Below are 9,901 nucleotides of genomic sequence, written 5' to 3' on the forward strand. Positions count from 1 at the left end.
ACTGTGGAAAATTCTTAGAGAGATGGGAATACCAGATCACCTTACCTGCCTCCTGAGAAACCTGTATGCAGGTCAAGAAGCAACAGTTAGAACCGGACATGGACCAACGGACTGGGTCAAAACTGGGAGAGGCGTGCATCAGGAGTGTTCATTGTCACCCTGCTTATTTAACTTCTACGCAGAGGACATCATGCGAAATGCCAGGCTGGCTGAATCACAAACTGGAATCAAGACTGCGGGAGAAATATCAACAACCTCAGGTATGCAGATGACACCACCCTTATGGCAGAAACTGAAAAGGAAATAAAGAGCCTCTTGATGAAAGTGAAAGAGGAAAGTGAAAAAGCTGGCTTAAAACTCAGCATTCAGAAAACTAAGATCATGGCATCTGATCCCATCACTGCATGGCAGATAGATGGGGAAAAAGTGGATACAGTGACAGACTATTTTCCTGGGCTTCAAAATCACTGTGGATGGTCACTGCAGCCATGAAATTAAAAGACGCTTGCTTTACGGAAGAAAAGCTATGACCAACGTGCTGCTGCTGCTGCTAAGTCGCTTCAGTCGTGTCCAATTCTGTGCGACCCCATAGACGGCAGCCCACGAGGCTCCCCTGTCCCTGGGATTCTCCAGGCAAGAACACTGGAGTGGGTTGCCATTTCCTTCTCCTATGACCAACTTAGACAGCATATTAAAAAGCAGAGATACCACTTTTCCAACAAAAGTCTGTATAGTCAAAGCTATGGTTTTTCCAGTGGTCATGTATGGATGTGAGAGTTGGACCATATAGAAGGCTGAGCACCGAAGAATTGATGCTTTTCAACTGTGGTGTTGGAGAAGACTCTTGAGAGTTCCTTGGACTGCAAGGAGATCAAACTAGTCAATCCTAAAAGAAATCAACCCTGAATATTCATTAGAAGGACTGATGCTGAAGCTCCAATACATTGGCCACCTGATGCAAAGAACTGACTCATTGGAAAAGACCCTGATGCTGGGATAGATTGAAGGCAGGAGGAAAAGGGGACGACAGAGGATCAGATGGTTGGATGGCATCACCGACTCAATAGACACGAGTCTGAGCAAGCTCCAGGAGTGGGTGATGGACAGGGAGGCCTGGCGTGCTGCCGTCCACGGGGTCGCAAAGCGTCGGACACGACTGAGCGACTGGACAATAGGAACACAGCGCACCCCGTCCGGAAGCAGTGGACACGCGTCCTTCTCAAGTGCACACGGAACACGCTCCAGGACTGACCACACGCGGGGCCAAAAGGCGAGACAGCAAATTTAAGAGAACTGGAATCACAGCAAGCATCTTTTCAGATCATGACATTATGAGATTAGAAATAAACTACAAGAAAAAATATTAAACCAAACAAGTGGAAGCTAAACAACACGCTAGTAAACAAGCAGTGGATCCCTGAGGAAATTAAGGAGCAAATCAAAAAGTACCTAAGGACAAGTGAGAACAATGCTCCAAAGCCTACGGGATGCAGCAGAAGCGGTTCTGAGAGTGACGTTTACAGCAGCACAACACTACCTCGGGAAACAGGAACGCTTTCAAGTGAACAGCCTGACTTTACACCTAAAACACCCAGAGAAAGGACAAACGAAAGCTAACGTTGGTAGAAGGAAATAAATCATAAAGATCAAAGCAGAAATAAATGAAATAGAGACAGAGAAACAACGGCAAAGATCAATAAACTAAAAGCTCATTCTTTGAAAAGATAAACAAAATTGATAAACTCTTAGCCAGATTCATCCAAAAAAAAGGGAAAGGACTCAAATCAATAGAACGGTAGATGAAAAGGGAGAGGTTACAGCCCACACCACAGAACCACCAAGGGTCATGAGAGACCACTAGCAACCGTGTGGCAACCTGGGGGAGGTGGGCAAATTCTCAGAAAGGCACAGCCTCCCAGGACGGAGCCAGGAGGAAAAGAGAATATGAACCGACCAGCCACAAGCACCGAAACCAACCAGCAAACCGAGTCCAGGATGTGATGGCCTCACAGGCGAACTCCATCGGACATTTAGAGAAGGGCTAACACTCAGCCGCCTGGAACTGTCCCAGAACGCTGCAGAAGGAGGAGAACTCCCAAACCTACTCTATGAGGCCACAATCACCCTGATGCCAAAACCAGACAAAGATGTCACAAAAAAGAAAATTACAGGCCAGTATCACTGACGACTACAGACACAAAGATCCTTAACAAAACACTACCAAGCTGAATCCGACAACATTGAAAGGACCACACACTACGACCAAGTAGAATTTATCCCAGGGATGCAAGAGTTCTTCAGTGTCTGCAAATCAATCAGTGTGATACAGCACATTAACAAATTTGAGAATAAAAACCATATGATCACCTCAATAGATGCAAAAAAAGCTTTGGGCAAAATCCAGCACCCGTTTATGATAAATACTCTCCAGAAAGCGGGAGAGGAAACCTACCTCAACACAATGAAGGCCGTTCATGACTAACCCACAGCTGACATCATGCTCAAAAGTGAAAAGCTGAGAGCATTTCCTCTAAGAGCAGGAGCAAGACCAGGACGACCTCTCTCACCACTTTTACTCAACACGGTTTTGGAAGTCCTAGCTATGGCAACCAGAAAAAGAAAAAGAAATAAAGAGAATCCAATTGGAAAAAAAAGGTAAACTGTCACTGTTTGCAGATGACATGATACTACACGTAGAAAATCCTGAAAACGCTGCCAGGAAACCACCGCAGCTCAGCAATGGATTTGGTAAAATTGCAGGTTACAAAACTAATACTCAGAAATCTCTTTCATTTTTATACACTAACAATGAAAGGAACAGACGTTAAGGAGACAAATCCATTTACCATCACATCAAAAAGAACAAAATACCCACAAATAAACTTACCTAAGGAGACTAAGTACAATCTTTCACTCTGAAAATTATAAGATGCTGATGAAAGAAGGCAAAGAAGACAAAAAGAGTGGGTAGACATGCCATATTTGTGGACTGGTACATTCAATATTGTCAAAAAGACCATCAGCCAAGGCTATCTACAGTGCAATCTCTATCAAATTGCCAATGGCATTTTTCACAGAACTAGAACAAAAAAATCTTAAAATGTGTATGGAAACACAAAAGACCCCCGAACAGCTGAAGCAATCTTGAGAAAGAAAAAAATGGAATCAGGCTCCCTGACTTCAGACCGTACTACAAAGCTGCAGTCATGAAACGGCATGGTGCTGGCACAAAACAGAAATGTAGATCCACAGGACAGGACAGAAAGCCTCTCAGAGGCAAACCCGCTCACCTACGGCAACTAATCAACAAAGGAGGCGGGTCTACACAACGCTGGAAAGAGTCTCTTCAACAAATGGTGCTGGGAAACTCGGACAGCTACGTGCAAAGAAATGCAGGCAGATGACTCTTTAACAGCACCCACGAGAATAAGCTCGACAGGGATTAAAGACCAGAGTGTGAGAGCAGACACTACAGAACCCCTGGGGAAACACGGGCAGAACACTCTTTGACATAAATCACAGTAATCTTTTTCTGACAAAACGTGGTCCACTGGAGAAGGGGACGGCAAAGCGCTTCAGTGTTCTTGCCTTGAGAACCCCATGAACAGATGAAAAGGCAAAAAGATAGGACACTGAAAGAGGGACTCCTCAGGTCGGTAGGTGCCCAATATGCTACTGGAGATCAGTGGAGAACTAACTCCAGAAAGAAGAAACAGATGGAGCCAAAGCAAAAACAACACCCAGCTGTGGATGTGACTGGTGATGGAAGCAAGGTCCCATGCTGTGAAGAGCAATATTGCATAGGAACCTGGAATGTCAAGTCCATGAATCAAGGCAAATTGGAAGTGGTCAAACAGGAGATGGCAAGAGCGAATGTCGACATTCTAGGAATCAGCAAACTAAAATGGACTGGAATGGGTGAATTTAACTCAGATGACCATTATATCTATTACTGAGGGCAAGAATCCCTTAGAAGAAATGGAGTAGCCATCATGGTCAACAAAAGAGTCCGAAATGCAGTACTTGGATGCAATCTCAAAAATGACAGAATGATCTCTCTTCGTTTCTAAGGCAAACCATTCAATATCACAGTATCCAAGTCTATGCCCTCCCTAACCACTAACGCAGAAGAAGCTGAAGTGGATCAGTTCTATGAAGACCTACAAGGCCTTCTACAACTAACACCAAAAAAAAAAAGATGTCCTTTCATTATAGGGGACTGGAATGCAAAAGGAGGAAGTCAAGAGATACCTGGAGTAACAGGCAAATTTGGCCTTGGAGTACGGAATGAAGCAGGGCAAAGGCTAATAGAGTTTTGCCAAGAGAACGCACTGGTCATAGCAAACACCTGGTCATAGCAAACACCCTTTTCCAACAACACGAGACAAGTCTACACATGGACATCACCAGATAGTCAATACCAACACCAGATTCATTATATTTTTTGCAGCCAAAGATGGACGCTCTATACAGTCAGCAAAAACAAGACCGGGAGCTGACTGTGTCTCAGATCATGAACTCTTCATCACAAAATTCAGACTTAAACTGAAGAAAGTGGGGAAAACTACTAGGCCATTCAAGTATGACCTAAATCAAATCCCTTACGATTACACAGCAGAAGTGAGAAATAGATTCAAGGGATTAGATCTGATAGAGTGCCTGATGAACTATGGACAGAGGTTTGTGACATTATACAGGAGACAGGGATCAAGACCATCCCCGAGAAAAGGGACTGCAAAAAGGCAAAATGGCTGTCTGAGGAGGCCTTACAAATAGCTGAGAAACAAAGAGAAGCAAAAAGCAAAGGAGAAAAGGAAAGATATGCCCATTTGAATACAGAGTTCCAAGGAACAGCAGGGAGAGATGATAAAGCCTTCCTCAGTGATCAGTGCAAAGAAATAGAGGAAAACAATAGAGTGGGAAAGACTGGATATTTCTTCAAGCAATTAGAGATACCAAGCGGACATTTCATGCAAAGATGGCTCAATAAACAGAAACGATACGGACCTAACAGAAGCAGAAGATATTAAAAAGAAGTGGCAAGAATACACAGAAGAACTGGACAAAAAAGAGCTTAATGACCCAGATAACCATGATGGTGTGGTCACTCACCCGGAGCCAGACATCCTGAAGTGTCAAGTGGGCCTCAGGAAGCATCACTATAAACAAAGCTAGTAGAGGTGATGGAATTCCAGCTGATCTATTTCAAATCCTAAACCATGGTGTTGTTAAAGTGTTGTACTCAATATGCCAGCAAATAAGAAATTCAGCAGTGGCCACAGAACTAGAAAAGGTCAGTTTTTATTCCAACCCCAAAGAAGGGCAGTGCCAAAGAATGTTAAAACTACCGCACAATTGCACTCATTTCACATGCTAGCAAAGCAATGCTCAAAATTCTCCAAGTTAGGGTTCAATAAATGTGAACTGAGAACTTCCAGATGTTCAAGCTGGATTTAGAACAGGCAGACGAACCAGAGATCAAATTGCTAACATCCCCTGGATCATAGAAAAAGCAAAAAATTCCAGAAAAACATCCACCTCTGCTTCACTGACTACACTTAAACCTTCAACTGTATGAATCACAACAAATTGTGGAAAATTCTTCAAGAGATGGCAATACCAGAACACCTTACCTGCCTCCTGAGAAATCTGTATGCAGGTCAAGAAGCAACAGTTAGAACTGGACATGGAACAACAGACTGGTTCTAAAGCAGGAAAGGAGTACGTCAAAGCTGTATATTGTCACTCTGTTTATTTAACTTATATGCAGAGGACATCATGCAAAATGCCAGGCTAGATGAATCACAAACTGGAATCAAGACTGCCAGGAGAAATATCAACAACCTCTGATATGCAGACGACACCACCCTAATGGCAGAAAGTGAAGAGGAACTAAAGAGCCTCTTGGTGAAGGTGAGAGAGGAGAGTGAAAAGCTGGCTTAAAGCTCAACATTCAGAAAACTAAGATCATGGCATCCGGTCCCAACACTTCATGGCAAATAGATGAGGGGAAAATGGAAACAGGGACAGACTTTATTTTCTTGGGCCCCAAAATCACTGCAGATGGTGACTGCAGCCATGAAATTTAAAGACACTTGCTCCTTGGAAGAAAAGCTATGACCAACCTAGACAGCATATTAAAAAGCAGAGACATTACTTTGCCAATAAAGGTCCGTCTAGTCAAAGCTATGGTTTTGCCAGTAGTCATGTATGGATGGTGAGAATTAGACCTTCAAGAAGGCTGAGCACCAAAGAATTGATGTCTTTGAACTGTGGTGTTGGAGAAGACTCCTGAGAGTCCCTTGGACTGCAAGGAGATCAAACGAGTCCATCCTAAAGGAGATCAACCCTGAATGTTCATTGGAAGGACTGATGCTGAAGCTGAAACTCCAATACTTTGGCCACCTGATGTAAGAGCTGACTCACTGGGAAAGACCCTGATGCTGGGAAAGATTGAAGGCAGGAGGAGAAGGGGGTGACAGAGAATAAGATGGTTGGATGGCATCATTGACTCAATGGACGTGGGTTTAAGCAAATTCAGGGAGATACAGGACAGTGAAGCCTGGCGTGCTGCTGCGGTCGCAAGGAGTCAGACATGACTGAACAACAAGTATCTTTTTAAACCTGTCTCCCAAAATAATGGAAATAAAACCAAATTAAAAAAAAAAACAAATGAGAGGGTGTTCTCCGCCCCTTCTGAGTCTGTGTCAGAAGCTTCCTCTGTCCCTTTCTCACTTTAATAAAACTCTGCTTCATAAAAGCTCTTGAGTGATCAAGCCTGGTCCCTGGTCCCAAAGCTCAGTCTTCTTCGGAGATCACGGATCCGACACCATTCACCAAAAGCTACCCTCCTGGGGCTCGTCCGGGATCCTTGGGACGAGGTAAGAACACTCGGAGCTCCAGCTCCTTGGCTTCCTCAGCATACGTGTTTTCGGCTTTGCTCAACTGCCTCTCCAGTGTGCTTCTGTGAATGGACGACACGCCCTGCACGAAGCAGGTGATGAGCCCTGCCCTGCGGTTTCACGGTGCCTCGTCATGACTGAAGGCAGCCCTCAAAAGGGAGCCTTGTCGGGGTTCATACCGACCTGCCAAGGCCAAGAGACAGCCAACGTCCCTGCGAGGGGGTGGCCAGAGATGGGCGAGGTGTGTGGACTGAACTTTCCTTTCTTGGTCACCTTTTCCTGGTCTCTTTGACCATTTCACTTGATGACATAAATCACAGCAAGCTCCTCTATGACCCACCTTCTAGAGTAACGGAAATAAAAACAAAAGTAATCAAGCAGGACCTGATTAAACTTAAAAGCTTTTGCACAGCAAAGGAAACTATAAGCAAGGTGAAAAGACAACCGTCAGAATGGGAGAAAATAATAGCAAATGAAACAACTGACAAGGATTAATTTCCATTAATTAATATTAATATTAATTAAGACATTTCTCCAAAGATGACACACAGATGGCCCAGAGGTACATGAAAAGATGTTCACCATCACTAGTCATTAGAGAAACGCAGTCTAAACTACAGTGAGGTGTCACCTCAGCCCCCAAGAACGGTCGTCATCAGAAAGCGCACAAGCAGTGCTGCAGCCAGTGCACAGAGGGCCGCTAACGCCGTTGGAGAGACTGTAAACTGGCACAGCCACTGGGAGAACAGTAAGCGGCGTCCTTAGAAAGCCGAAAATAGAGCTGCCCTGTGACCCAGCCCCACTCCCGTGCGCGTATCCAGAGAACAGCGCGGTCCAAAGGGATGCATGCTCCGCTGTGGCCACTGCGGCGCCGTTCACAGAAGCCAGCACAGGGGAGCCACCTAGACGGCCCTCGACAGAAGAATGGATAGATGTGGTACGTACACACAGTGGAGCGCTACTCAGCCGTTGAAAGGCACGGAGTCCTGCCTTTTGCAGCAAGGTGGGTGCGCCTCCAGAGTGTCATCCTGAGAGAAGTCAGTCAGACAGAGAAAAAGAAGTACCGCGTGACACCCCTTATATGCAGGAGTTATTTACAAAACAGAAACAGTCTCAGAGACTTAGAGAATGAACTTACGGTCGCCAGGGGTATTAGGGAGTTTGGGATGGACTGCACACGCCGCCAGGTTTAAACTGGATAACCAGTACGGACCTCTGTACAGCCCAGGGAACTCGCTCAACGTCACGCGGCAGCCTGGGTGGGAGCGGAGTTTGGGGGAGAATGGGTACACGCGTATGTATGGCTGAGTCCCCTTACTATGCATCTGAAACTATGACAACATTGTTAATTGGCTACACTCCAAAATAAAGGGCTAAAAAAAACAGCCAACATGAGTGTCTTGTCATCCAGGTTCTTATGAAAGATCAAAGACCTCGTTCCCGGAGGTCACCGGGGGAGACTGCTGCTGGGAGGGGGCAGGGCCTGCGGGTGGCTCCCGGGCCTGAGGACTCGGCTGCCCATGGGAGAAGGCGGGCGGCACCTGGCCCGACCAAAGCCCTGGGGTCCTCCCCCTGGGCCCGCCCCACAGCCGGGGGTCTGCACACTCTCACCTCCGCTCCCCGCGCCCCAGCCCAGCCCGCCCCACGACAGCCGTCTCCTGGAGGCGGCCAGGGCCCTGCACTCGTCCTGACGCCCACACGGCAGCTGGGTGAAGCCCCGGCGCAGCCGTCCACGCTCAGAACCACGGCCCGGCCGGCCTGGGCCCAGCGGCACCTCCCATGCCGTTCCGTCGCCTCTGCCTCCACCACCGTCCCGCCACGGTGGCCACAAGCCGCCGGCAAGCTCCGACCCTCGGCCTGGACACGCGTGCTCAGGCGCTCAGCTGTGCCCGACTCTGTCCACGGGACGCTCCGTGGGTGGGTTACCGCGGCCGCCTCCGGGGGGCTCTCCGACCCAGGTCTCTTACGTCCCCTGCACTGACAGGCAGGTTCTTACCACGAGTGGCACCTGGGGAGCCCCCCTGAAATCTCCTTAGCTTCTTGGCCCCCGGGCTCACGTCCCACCAAGGCCCGTCCTGCCAGCGAAGCCCCCAGGGCCCTGCACCCCGTTCCTCTGTCTCGTGGTGAGACTCACCCTGCAAAACACCGGCCCCGCCCGGAGCAGACTCCGGCAGCCCCAGTTCACGGTGACCCCAATGCGCGGCGTGAGGGCGGGCGGGGCCCGGGTAGAGCCCCCACGGGCGCGACCAGCGCCGGGGAGGCAGCCCTCGCTGAGCCCTCCTCCACAGGACCCAGGCGCCTGGGTAGGGGGGGGCCCTGACCTCCACTGCCTGCCTCCAGGCTCCGGGTTCTTGGAAACCATCCCGCAGCTGACCCCAGCCCTGCCCAGCAAGCAGTCTGCACGGGGCTTCCCAGCCCAGTGCTCAGCCCTCGCGCCCCCCGCAGCTCCCTGTCCACACTGGGGTCGCCTGCTGCCTCCTCGCTCCTCCTGGGAGACCTGGAACAGCCGCCCGCCCAGGCCAGCCCAGGCCCCGCTCTCTGTCTCACTCTCGCCCCAGTCCCCCTCTGACTCCCTGGGCGCCACCCACCCTCACAACGCTGTGAAGAGAGACCACTGAGCCCCGAGGACACGTGTGCCCGTCACGCTGGACGCCCCGCGATGGCCCCCTGCACGCAGTGCCCTGGTTTTGGCTGTGACACTGACCCCTCTGTTTCCCTCAAGCCCCGTCTCTCCCAGGCCTCAGTGACCCTGCTAACAGGGCCAGGATGAAGAGACAAAGCAGGCGATTAAGCTCCCTGATTCCACTAGGGAGCTGTAACTAGGAAAAGATATGAGAGACCCCCGTAAGTTAGTGATCACTCAAGAGAGCAGGCTTGCTTCACGGTAAAACCAAGCTGACTCGATCAGCAACATAACCTTGAACAGGAGCACAAGACACGCCCCAAACAGTAAAAGCCCCACCCCACCCAGTGAGCTCGGAAACGCATGATCTCTAGCC

Source organism: Bison bison, unplaced genomic scaffold (assembly GCF_000754665.1).
Source record: "Bison bison bison isolate TAMUID 2011002044 unplaced genomic scaffold, Bison_UMD1.0 scf7180017864524, whole genome shotgun sequence".
In the NCBI taxonomy this organism is placed as follows: domain Eukaryota; kingdom Metazoa; phylum Chordata; class Mammalia; order Artiodactyla; family Bovidae; genus Bison; species Bison bison.